At 37.6% G+C, this 10,612-nt stretch overlaps 1 protein-coding gene across 3 annotated transcripts in view; it reads right to left on the reverse strand.

Annotated features, from left to right (window-relative positions):
* Ldah (lipid droplet associated hydrolase) overlaps positions 1-4,846 on the reverse strand; it is a 90,109-nt gene extending 85,263 nt beyond the window's left edge. Inside the window, exon 1 of one of the 3 annotated variants that reach the window (XM_042680801.1) lies at positions 4,782-4,846. The gene's annotated coding sequence lies outside the window, so the exon portion shown is untranslated. The other 2 variants (XM_042680800.1, XM_042680802.1) reach the window with 2 other exon arrangements.
* Positions 4,847-10,612: the final 5,766 nt, after the last annotated feature.

Consider the following 10,612-nt stretch of genomic DNA (forward strand, 5'->3'; position numbering starts at 1 on the left):
TGTTACTGTAGCCTAGTCTCCAAAATTATCACTCATGTTTCTGACTTCCCCATATCTGTAAAAGAAGCAAAGAAAAATGGAGGCATAAGAAACCAAACTCTATCTTACCTAAAGTTCCAAGGAGCATCAGATTAAGAAAGAACAATGCATTTCAATTATATATCATGGAGGCATGACCCAACCTTCAGCCTCAGGCTTATTGATATAAATCTGTGTATCAAATAGCATTAACACTTTTGCAACTTTATGTAAGAGACCTTTTCCCAATTAAATCTTATACATACCTAGACAATGTTTAAAACAGAAAAATAGCATTTGATTAGTTTATCTTAGGGAGGTCGATTCTACAATATTTATTTTGTCATTTATTTTATATCTATACATCTATATCTATCTATGTGAGTGTGTGTGTTTGCCAGTCCTTAGGCTTCCTGAGTTTCTTTTGCTCAAGGTTAGCACTCTACCACTTGAGCTTTTTCTGTGTGATACTGAGGAATCAAACCCAGGGCTTCATGCATGCTAGGCAAGCACTTTACCACTAAGCCACATTCTCAGCCCCTATTACAAAATTTATAATGTAAAAATGTACATATTAATGAGTCTTTGTAATATGGTCAGTTGATGGAACAATAAGGCTGAACAAATGGACAGAAGTATTTGAAATGGAATTATGAAGATAGCTATTTAGCTTCAGCATCCAAATTGTCTACAGTTTATTGTAGCTACTCAGAATTCTGCTTTAACCATGTAAGAAATAGAAATGACAAACATTTTAAAGCTGTGTAAGAATGTCTAGAATCTTCAATTATACATTAAACTTGAAAAAGAGTTATTAATACTAATTCATATTATTTACCATACATATAAGGTGGCGGAAAAGTTTCTAAGATCTCCTCAAATGCTGAAAATTTTATAGTGATATTATCAAATATAGACAAACTTTACTGCCTTTGCAATTATCCTACCATGTGTGATAACACAAATATAAGTATCATTGAAATATATGGTGTGTGTGTGTGTGTGTGTGTGTGTGTGTGTGTGTGTAATGCTAACAGATTTTGTGGGACAGCAATTTACATAGCAAGGACATAGCTAGGGATAAATCTATCTTTGGCCTAAACTCCAGGGCCTCATCTTAGAACAATCAACAGCTTCATGTGGTGACTTGTTCATTGGGGCAAGAATTATACATCTTATATACCTTTGTTCATAAGCTTAGAGATCAATTTTGCTGACCCTGGCCCCAAACACACACAAAAAGATTCAGACATAATAGATAGCCTATAAGAAACTAATTTGGGTAGGTGCCAGTGGCTCATGCCTGTAATCCTAGTTACCCAGGAGGCTGAGATCTGAAGATTGGAGTTTGAAGGCAGCCATGGCAGAAAAGTCCTTGTTGAGACTCTTACCTCCAATTAACTACACAACAACTGGAAGGGGCAGTGTGGTTCAAATGGTAAAGTGCTAGCCTTGAGCACAAAGAGGCTCAGGGACAGCACCCAGGTCCTGAGTTCAAACCCCACAACTGTTTCCCTCCCAGCAAAAAAAGAAAGAAAAGAAACTAATTTAACCCTATTTCGTCAGTGGTGATCCTATTAACCTCTCCACTAACATCTCACTTTCCTTTCTCAGAATAGTTTTAGAAAATGTTTAAGGCACAGGAAATGTGATGGTTCTAGAGTGACAAAGACTAAATTAAAATCTATTTTTAAAGAAGATTATAAAAAACAACAATACAAAACTATACCAGAGTTTGAAAGCTACCAAAGGACCTAAACAAGAATCGAGGGCAAGAGCAGGAATTAAAACATAATAACAAATAAAATATTATATGAAGCCAATGGCAGAATGAATTAATTGGCAAGAGAACAGAATCAGTAAAGTTGGACAAATCCATATGATTTACTCAATCTGATTAAGGGGAAAGTAGACTAAAAATAAGCAGCCCTTGAGGGACATAGATGACAATAACAAATCATCTAAATTCATATAATCAAATCATGTAAGTAATAAGCCTGTAAACTTCTCAAATTTGATAGAAGACATAAATCTAAACCCTAAGGAGGATAAATCCAAAGACAAACAAGTCACAGTATAGTCAAACTTTGGAAAACTAAAGGAAAATAAAATGTTAAAAGCAGCCAGAGAACAAATAAATTGGCTATCATCAGATTTCTCACTAGAAACTATGGAGACTAGAATAAAGTGGCATAGTAATTTTTAATGTTGATGGAAAAGAATTGTCAAGCATAAATCTTATATGATAAAACCATCTTTTAAAAAATGAAGGGGGAATGGTTTCCCTTATTTGCAATAATTAGTATATGTCTGGGACAAGCATAAAAGGTCAAAAGCTATGTACATATGACCAGATAAGATGATGTTAAGTGAAATGAACCCCAAGATAGGGACACAAGTTTTTTTTTTTTCTTTCTTGCTATTGATTCTAATGTTTTTATAATGTACCATGTGATTTTTTTTTTGTTTCTTTGTATGTTCCTCCCACACAGTATAACCCCTGTTTTCACTGTATTTGATGTCGGTGCCCTGCATCTTGTATATACACTTTTCTAATTTGGGGAGAGGAAGGGAAAAAATAAAATGCTTAAATAGGGATACAGGTCGACCCATTGTAACAATGAGATATACAAGACACTATGTTGAAAAAGGAACTTTACAAATTGGGGTTGGGGGGATGGTAGGGGAAAAAACAAAGGAGGAGGCAACAATGCTTGATAGGAAATGTATTCATTACCTTGCTCAGAAACTGTAACTCCTCTGTACAGTATTGTTACAATAAAAACATATTAAAATAAAAAAAGACTCATTTCAACAGGAAAAAAATGAAGGGGGAAAACATTCTCATATAAAGGGAAAATAGTTTTAAATTTTCCAAACAGAAGGAAAATTATGAATGAATAAGGTTTACCTATAATAATGGAATAACATTGGAGTGTGTTAAGGTATTAGTAGAAATAGTAGGCTATTCTTAAACTTAAATTCTATTTGAAGACTGAAGCAAAAGTTTTTACAATATCTGTTTGTACAGATATCTGTACGTACAATATCTGTAATGTACAGTACTGTCCCTTACCCAGGGTTTTGCTTTCAGTTGTATTTTACCATGGCAACTGTGGTTTGAAAATATTAAATGCAAATTTTAGAAATAATCTATAAATTTTAAATTATGTACTGTTTTGAGTTGCCTAATCCAATGTGGAGCTGTTTCATTTGGTTCTGTCCAGGGGAATCATCCCTTGGTCCAGCATATCCATACTGTATACACTACCTACCCATGAGACCCTTAGCAGCCACCTCAGTGATCAGATCAACTGATATCACAGTGCTTGTGGTTCAAATAAGACTTACTTTGCTGAAGCATAAATATTATGTGTAGGAAAAAACAATAATGCATATTAAACTATTAAAAATAGTAATTTTTCTTTTTTTAGAATATGCGTAGACTTCAAAACTAACTGCTTAATCCTTAATATTATAGTAATACTACAAGAATATGCTGAAAGGGGAATCAATCTTTATTACAAAGAAAGTCAATGTTATCAAAATACAAAATGTAGGCTGCAGAAATTCAATTATCTTTTTGTGAGAAATGGAAGAAGACACAACAGAGACATCAGACACTCCTACTTATATTTACAGAAAGTGTTAGCCCAATAAGCTCCCTTCCTATAGCTTAGCATGCTCCTTTTCTAGGCAACACTAGGCCCTTTTAGTAAAAGCAGTAAATAATCAGCCTCCAACTCCCTCTCCCCCTTTTACCTTGAGATGGCACTCCTCTGAGGCAGCTACCACCATATAAGGCAGCAAGATCCCCTTAGAGTGACCTTCAGGTCTGGGCAGCTGCAGCCCCTTATCTACTACTTGGGCAGCAGCCATAAATCTTAGCCCACCATGGTGAAGCCCCTGGCCTACATGTCCACATCAGGGTCTCCGCCTTGTAAACCTCATAGGTTATACAAGGTTACTAGACACTATAGCTGGCACTTCTCTCTTGTGAAGTCCCTTTACTGGTAATAAACCTTTTCTTTGTACCTGGATGTCTCCGTGGTTTTCTGGCAAAGACTAATTTACTCTAAGAGAAAGAAGTTTGGAAACAAATCTCCGTGAATAAAACCGATGACTTTTCTTTAAAAAAAAATTTTGGAGGTTTTATTTGGCTACTCTCTCCCCTCCTCCCTGTCCACTTAAGAAAGTGTGCTTTCAGTACTGAAAGGTCAGACGGCGGAATGTCACCTGGTGGCCTTTGGCACCCAGGGCGCACAAACAGGTGTCCAGTAATTCCCTACGGGGAAGAAATGAATGAATGAATGAACCACGGAAGGAAGTGTTTTTACCTGAATCCAGTCTTGCAAGGAGAAAAAGCTCCCAAGGTCCAGCATTTACAATCGGGGTCTTAAGAGTGAATGAGAAATAGGGTGTGTGCTAGGTGCCCGCTGCACAGAACGTCTCTGACTGTGTTCTGGTCTCCCCTGGCCTCTGGGAGGTGGCAGGGCCGATTCTCCAAGGGGAGCCGTGTGAAGAGGACGCGGGTGGGCCGCCCTTCAGCGGTGCCCAAGAGCGGTGCTCAGGCTGGGGCGCCGGCCGGGAGGCCCGCAGCAGCCTCCGGCGTGGCGGCACGGTTATTTCCGCCTCAGCCCCCGGCCCCTCTTCCCGAGGGCAGGAGTCTCTCCGCAGAGAGGCAATCAAGAAGGAGCCCGCGCGTGCCGGCCCACACGCTCTGCCCCAGACAGACACCCCCGACACGCGGAGCGGCACCTCACCTGCCAGCCCATTAGGCAGCTGGCCGCCGGTCCCAGAGCTTCCGGAGCTGTCTACGGTCGGCCCCGGAATTCCCGCCTCCCTACGACGTCATAACACCGCGCCGCCGCTGACACTTCGCGCCAGTTGACGCCTTTCGGACGCCGGGCCCGAGGGCGGTAGGTCGGTCACTCGGGCGGTCTTACCTCGAGGCCTGGTACCCGGCTCTGCCGAGGCCGCGGGGAGAGTGCAGTCCTTTTTCTTTCGTTTTGACTTTCAGCTGCTCGTCTGCTGTCCTTCTCGTACGCCGGTCTTCCCTTCTCTGCCCTTTGTCCTCCGTGGCTTTGGTCTTGGGTGCAGCCCTCCAGGTGATTCTCAGGTGACCTTGTTTACCGGCGGCTTTAACCCACTGAAGCTCCCGGAAGACGTAGTTACCCGTATGCGGTGACTCCTCTTCTGCCCTCAGCATCTGGCAAATAGTCGGTGAGCAGTAGGGACCTGTTCAAATTTGAACAGGTGAATGTGACTGTTCAAATGGGCGAATCCTTTGCCCCTTTCGTCAACATCTCAGTGGTGAGCACCACCATCCAACCAGATGTTGGAATTAGATTGATAAACCTCTTTATAACTTCTCTTCTTTGCTCACTTCCACTTCCCAAGCAGTAGATAAGACTTAATGAGTTTAGGAAAAGTTATTCACAGGGTTGAGTTTTTCGTGAAATGACCTCTTTTTAACACAGTAATTCTAGGAGGTCCGGATTAACAAATGACCAAGTGTCCCATGATTAGAAGGACAAAATGAAGTTGCCCTTCACACTAATACATAATTCAATGTATGTGCAAAATTCCCACAAACATAATTTTCACTAATTTCACTTCTTGCCTATCATCTGTAATGTATTGCTTCACATGATTAATATCTGTGCACTAAATCTGCCAGAAACAACTAAAAAGTTTTCATATTCTAAAATCTTTTTAGACTGGTGTCCCACTCAGTATTATCTCTATCCATAGCATAAAAAGAGGCACAGATAAATTACAATCAAGTAATTGTAGTTTAAGGACTTTGCTCCAGGTCAGTAGGCAGAGCTGGGTTCTGCTATTACATTTGTATTTATGTGTGTGTGCATACATGTATACTGTATATGTTCATGTATATGTACATATGTGTGTATCTACATCTATGTGTCTATGTATGTACAACTTGACATAACTTCTGAATTGTTCTTCATGTCTTCTCCCTTTTTTGGAATGCACATGCTCTTTCCTATAAAATTGTTATGCCTTGGTATATACTGTTCCCTCGGCCTCAGTTACTGTTATTCCTTACCTCCCCACTCCGCCTTCTCTCCCAACACATCATCCAGGACTCATTTCCATTTAATTTTAAACGTGATTTCTCCTTCTTTGACCTACATTTTTTAGACAGATTCTATTAGACTCACTTTGAAAGGTACAGAAACAAAGAACATCTTTTCTTAGTGCAGGTATACATTCAATAAAATGAGATATAGATTATTACAACAATAGTAGCAAAAGAACTGAAACCATTATTACTCTTGCCACATTCTACGTTTATATTTTTTTTACTTCATAGTTTAAGAAGGTTTCTATCTACATACAGTAATTAGATTGCTTTTAAAAATGTTCACAAGTATAAAAATAATTGCATATATTTTGAAAGAAAATATTTTCTTCAAGGAAACAGTTTAGGAAAATGTAACCATGAAAGCTTTTTTGAATCTTCAATCTGGAACACTCAAAAATTCAAGCATAATTAGTCTAAAATTTGAAAATGCTTTGTCTATGCTCAGATGTTTTGTCTTTCTCAAATGATGCAGGGGTACACTGAAGGCAAAAGTGATGATTAAAATTAGTGTCCAGCAAGCCACAGGGTTATAAAATAATTGAATTTATAGAGGCAGGGGGAAGCTTCATTCATATGGAAGTTACTGACATTTTAGAAAAGTATCTGATTCAGAGATGATTTTTAGGTAAACTATCAATTTAAATAATCAGTATTTATCAAATGCATTTTTTTAGAAAATTGTATTGGCATTCTGTATGGCTATGTGGCACAAAATATAAGCATTATAAACATAAACAGTTTACTGAGTAAACAATAAGGTCTAGAAATAAATCCAATGAAAAAGAACATTTTGGCTAAAATTATTACTGTTATAGACTTGTGGTATTAATATTTTCTTTACATATCATTGTGTATTAAAAAGTCATTGTTCTCATAAAGGAAAGGACTCGTTTTCAAGTGGCTTTTCTTGATGTCCACAGGTACAATGAGGTTTCCTCTCTTATATTTGTATTATTATCATTAGCATTCTCATGTGATTCTACCTGTCTCCAAGAACAGACTATAAAGTCCTAGAAAGTAAGCACTGTTTCTCTCAACTTTGTATTCTGTACATTCGGAATAGGTTCTGAATATGGCAAAAATGGTCTGAATCTGTTTTAAAGAGCTTAACAATAAGTTACAACTTTCGGACCAACTTGAATTTGTTTTAAATGACTCCACTCAAAACTATATTTATCACCTAATCCAAGGGCAGGAATTCATTCAGTCCTCTATACACAAAGGAAATGAGATTTGGAAAACAGTTGGGAACTGAGGCCCTCTGTTTATCCATGACGCTGTTGTTTGATCTACAGGCTATGCGATAGAATGTGGCTTTTATGGCTCATGCAAGTGGTTGAGTGGAGTGTGCTGGTAGACCTACTATTTGGCACATATTCCAGGTAAAATGTATATTGGGGTTTTCATGTATATTGTTTAGATGTGAAATGTGTCCTAGACGCTCATGTATTGAAGGTTGGGCCCTTTATGCATCAGTGTTTACAGGTAGGAAGATGATTGGGCTGGGAAAGTATTAACATTATAATTGGACTAATCCATTGATGAGGATTAGGCCATGGGGATAGGCCATGGTAGAGGTTACTGATATGTGCCTTTGAAAAATATAATTTGTCCCTGCTTCTCACTTTCTCTGTCTCTCTCCTTAGTCGTCATGACATGAGTAGCTTTCTTCTACCATATACTCCCTCCCCACCATGATGTTCTGCCTCATAACAGTCTGAAAGGGTTGCTCGAGGTAGACCATGGATTAAAACTTTTGAAACACTGAGAAAAACAGAGTCATTCCTCTGTTAAGTTGGTTTGCTCAGGTATTTTTATCACAGAGAGAAAATTGAGCAACACAATGTGTGTTTGTTCATTTCTGTATTTGTTTCCAATTTCCATTAAGATAGGGATGATATATTGTACTTTTATAATCCTTAAATAAAGACTGTGTGTTAAAATCCTTGTATATGTGTTTATTCATTTGAAAGTTTGGAGAATGTTTTAATTAAGCCAGCTTTTTAGTATCATCTGTCTTCTTAAATTTTAGTGTGCATAAGAATTACATAGAGGAAGCTGGGCATTAGTGGCTCAGGCCTGTTATCCAAACTACTCAAAAGGCTGGGGTCTGAGGATCCAGTTGAAAGCCAGCCTGGGCAGAAAAGTCTGTGACACTTTTATCTCCAATGAATCACAAGAAAATGGGAAGTGGCACTGTGGCTCAAAATGGTAGAACGCGGGGCTGGGAAGATGGCTCAGTGGTAGAGTGCTTGCCTTGCATGCCTGAGGCCCTGGGTTCGATTCCTCAGCACCACATAAGCAAAAAGAAAAAAGCCGGAAGTGGCACTATGGCTCAAGTGGTAGAGCTCTAGCCTTGAGCTGAAGAGCTCAAGAACAATGCCCAGGCAAGCCCCACAACTGACCAAAAAAAAAAAAAAAAAAATCACATAGAAGATATGTTCAGAGTTATGATTTGCTAGGTGTTGGGAGCTTAAAATTTGCATTTTAAATAAGCACTCATATTATTACTGATAGTAGTGGCCCTTAGGCCATACTTTGACCGACTCTAGTGTATAGAATAGAGAAATTGCTTGGAAGTAGGATATTAATCTTGATTTATAGGAACTTGTACTTAGAATCACAAGATAGTCTTCCTGAAGAATCAGTGATAGGTTACATTATCAAGGAATATAGAAGGGAAGAAAACTGCTTGTAGAGGAGAGAAACAGCACATGTTATGATTTTAGGGGATTGTCAAGCATGTGAAGCATTTACATGGTGGAAGTTATGGTATATAGTATTGAACCTTCTGGAATCATTGAGAAAAGGAGAGATTTTGCATTTGTGATATGATAGAGATAAACTACACGAAGACCCTTAAAGACAACTATTTATCCACAATTTATGGAGATATTTTAGCAGAACTGAAGGAGTAGTTGGGGATACTTTGTAAAAGGACTGAAGGGCCCACAATAGCATGTACAGTGAGGTGGAGAAATGAATATGTTTTGAGAACACTGTAAGGTTCTGTGCTTACCAATTAACATTCCCCTCTTCCTTATCATTCTATTACACAGAAAGTAGAAAATTGTGGTTTAAAAAGCTCTTGAATTAGGATATATAGACTGATGATCATATTAAGAGAAAGAAGAGTAAGAGGAAGATCAAAGAAAAGGAAAAATTAAAATTAAGCTCTTTTTTTTCTGTGTATAGAATGCAACTAAAATTTCAATGTATATGTTAGAGATAAGACCAATATTAGTGAAGTTTGAGTTGTAATTTTCCAGTGACCCTAGCTGTGATTTCTCTTATTTGTACTTTTATAATAGAAGTATCTGTAAATATTCTTAAACATATGACTATTTGACACAATCTTAAATAGTGCTGTTCCATGGAATCCTCATTACCTCCTCGTTCAAACACCATAAATCATGAAAACAGAATATCTCATCTTAAGCCTAAATTTAAAATCACAATATGTTCTTTTTCAGTTTACAAAAACCTATGGAAAATAGAGATAATAGCTCAGTATTGACAAAGCCATTTTCAACTTCCATATTATAGCTAAACTGTTCACCTTGGCATTTAACAATGCAGAAACCCAAACAGATAGATGGTCCTAAAAGTCAACAATTTCAGCTATAAAACCCAGAGATTTTTGCTAATGGTCTGTTCATGGATTGTATGTCTTCACAGAGGCATTTGTCTTATTAAGAGTATAAACAAAAATGACAAACACCAGAATTTAGATGTTCTTTCTACCGAAAATTATACAAAATATTAATATACATATAGTTGTGCCTATGCACATGTATATGTGTAGTAGTATAATAAAATATTTTTACTGCAAAACATTCAAGATAGTTTACTATATATAGTATTGCTATACCCAAAATGTTTTGTTTTAATATGTGTTGTACTCTATTAGTCTCCTTCAATGAAACCACACCATAAAGAAGCTTTTAGTGGCAGGGACAAGCAGAGTGAGGATGAGAAAAATATGGGAGATGTAGTTCACATATCTCTATAAATTAAAAACAAAGCAGGGATTGGGCCTAGGCACAGATGAATACCCATTTGCTGTACAGTATGTTCCCATTTTATTGGCTTCCTCAGAAACAAATTGCTCCATTCAACAGATGTTTTGTGGGCTAATAATATTACTACAGGGCTTTTACAAAACATTCCTTTTTATTTTTGTAATGAAGACTTTATATTTCCTAGTAAAACTAGAAGGGAATTTTTTTTCAGAGATTATGATGCTTTTCCATACCATCCAACTATCCAAATGTGTTCCAAATAGGTTCACATTTAGCAGCTGGAGCTGGTTCTAGGCTACATTTACATGGCACAAAGGATATTACAGATGTGATTAATATGTGTTAAGAATCTTGAGTAGGAGAGAGTACCCTGGATTATTCAAAGTATAAGAGCTAGGAGAAGGGCTGCAATCAGAACTAATTTTCTGATACTGGAAGCTGTTGGAGAGAAGGAAACACGATG

The sequence above is a fragment of the Dipodomys spectabilis genome, unplaced genomic scaffold (assembly GCF_019054845.1).
Source record: "Dipodomys spectabilis isolate Male_0828 unplaced genomic scaffold, ASM1905484v1 ptg000066l, whole genome shotgun sequence".
Taxonomy (NCBI): domain Eukaryota; kingdom Metazoa; phylum Chordata; class Mammalia; order Rodentia; family Heteromyidae; genus Dipodomys; species Dipodomys spectabilis.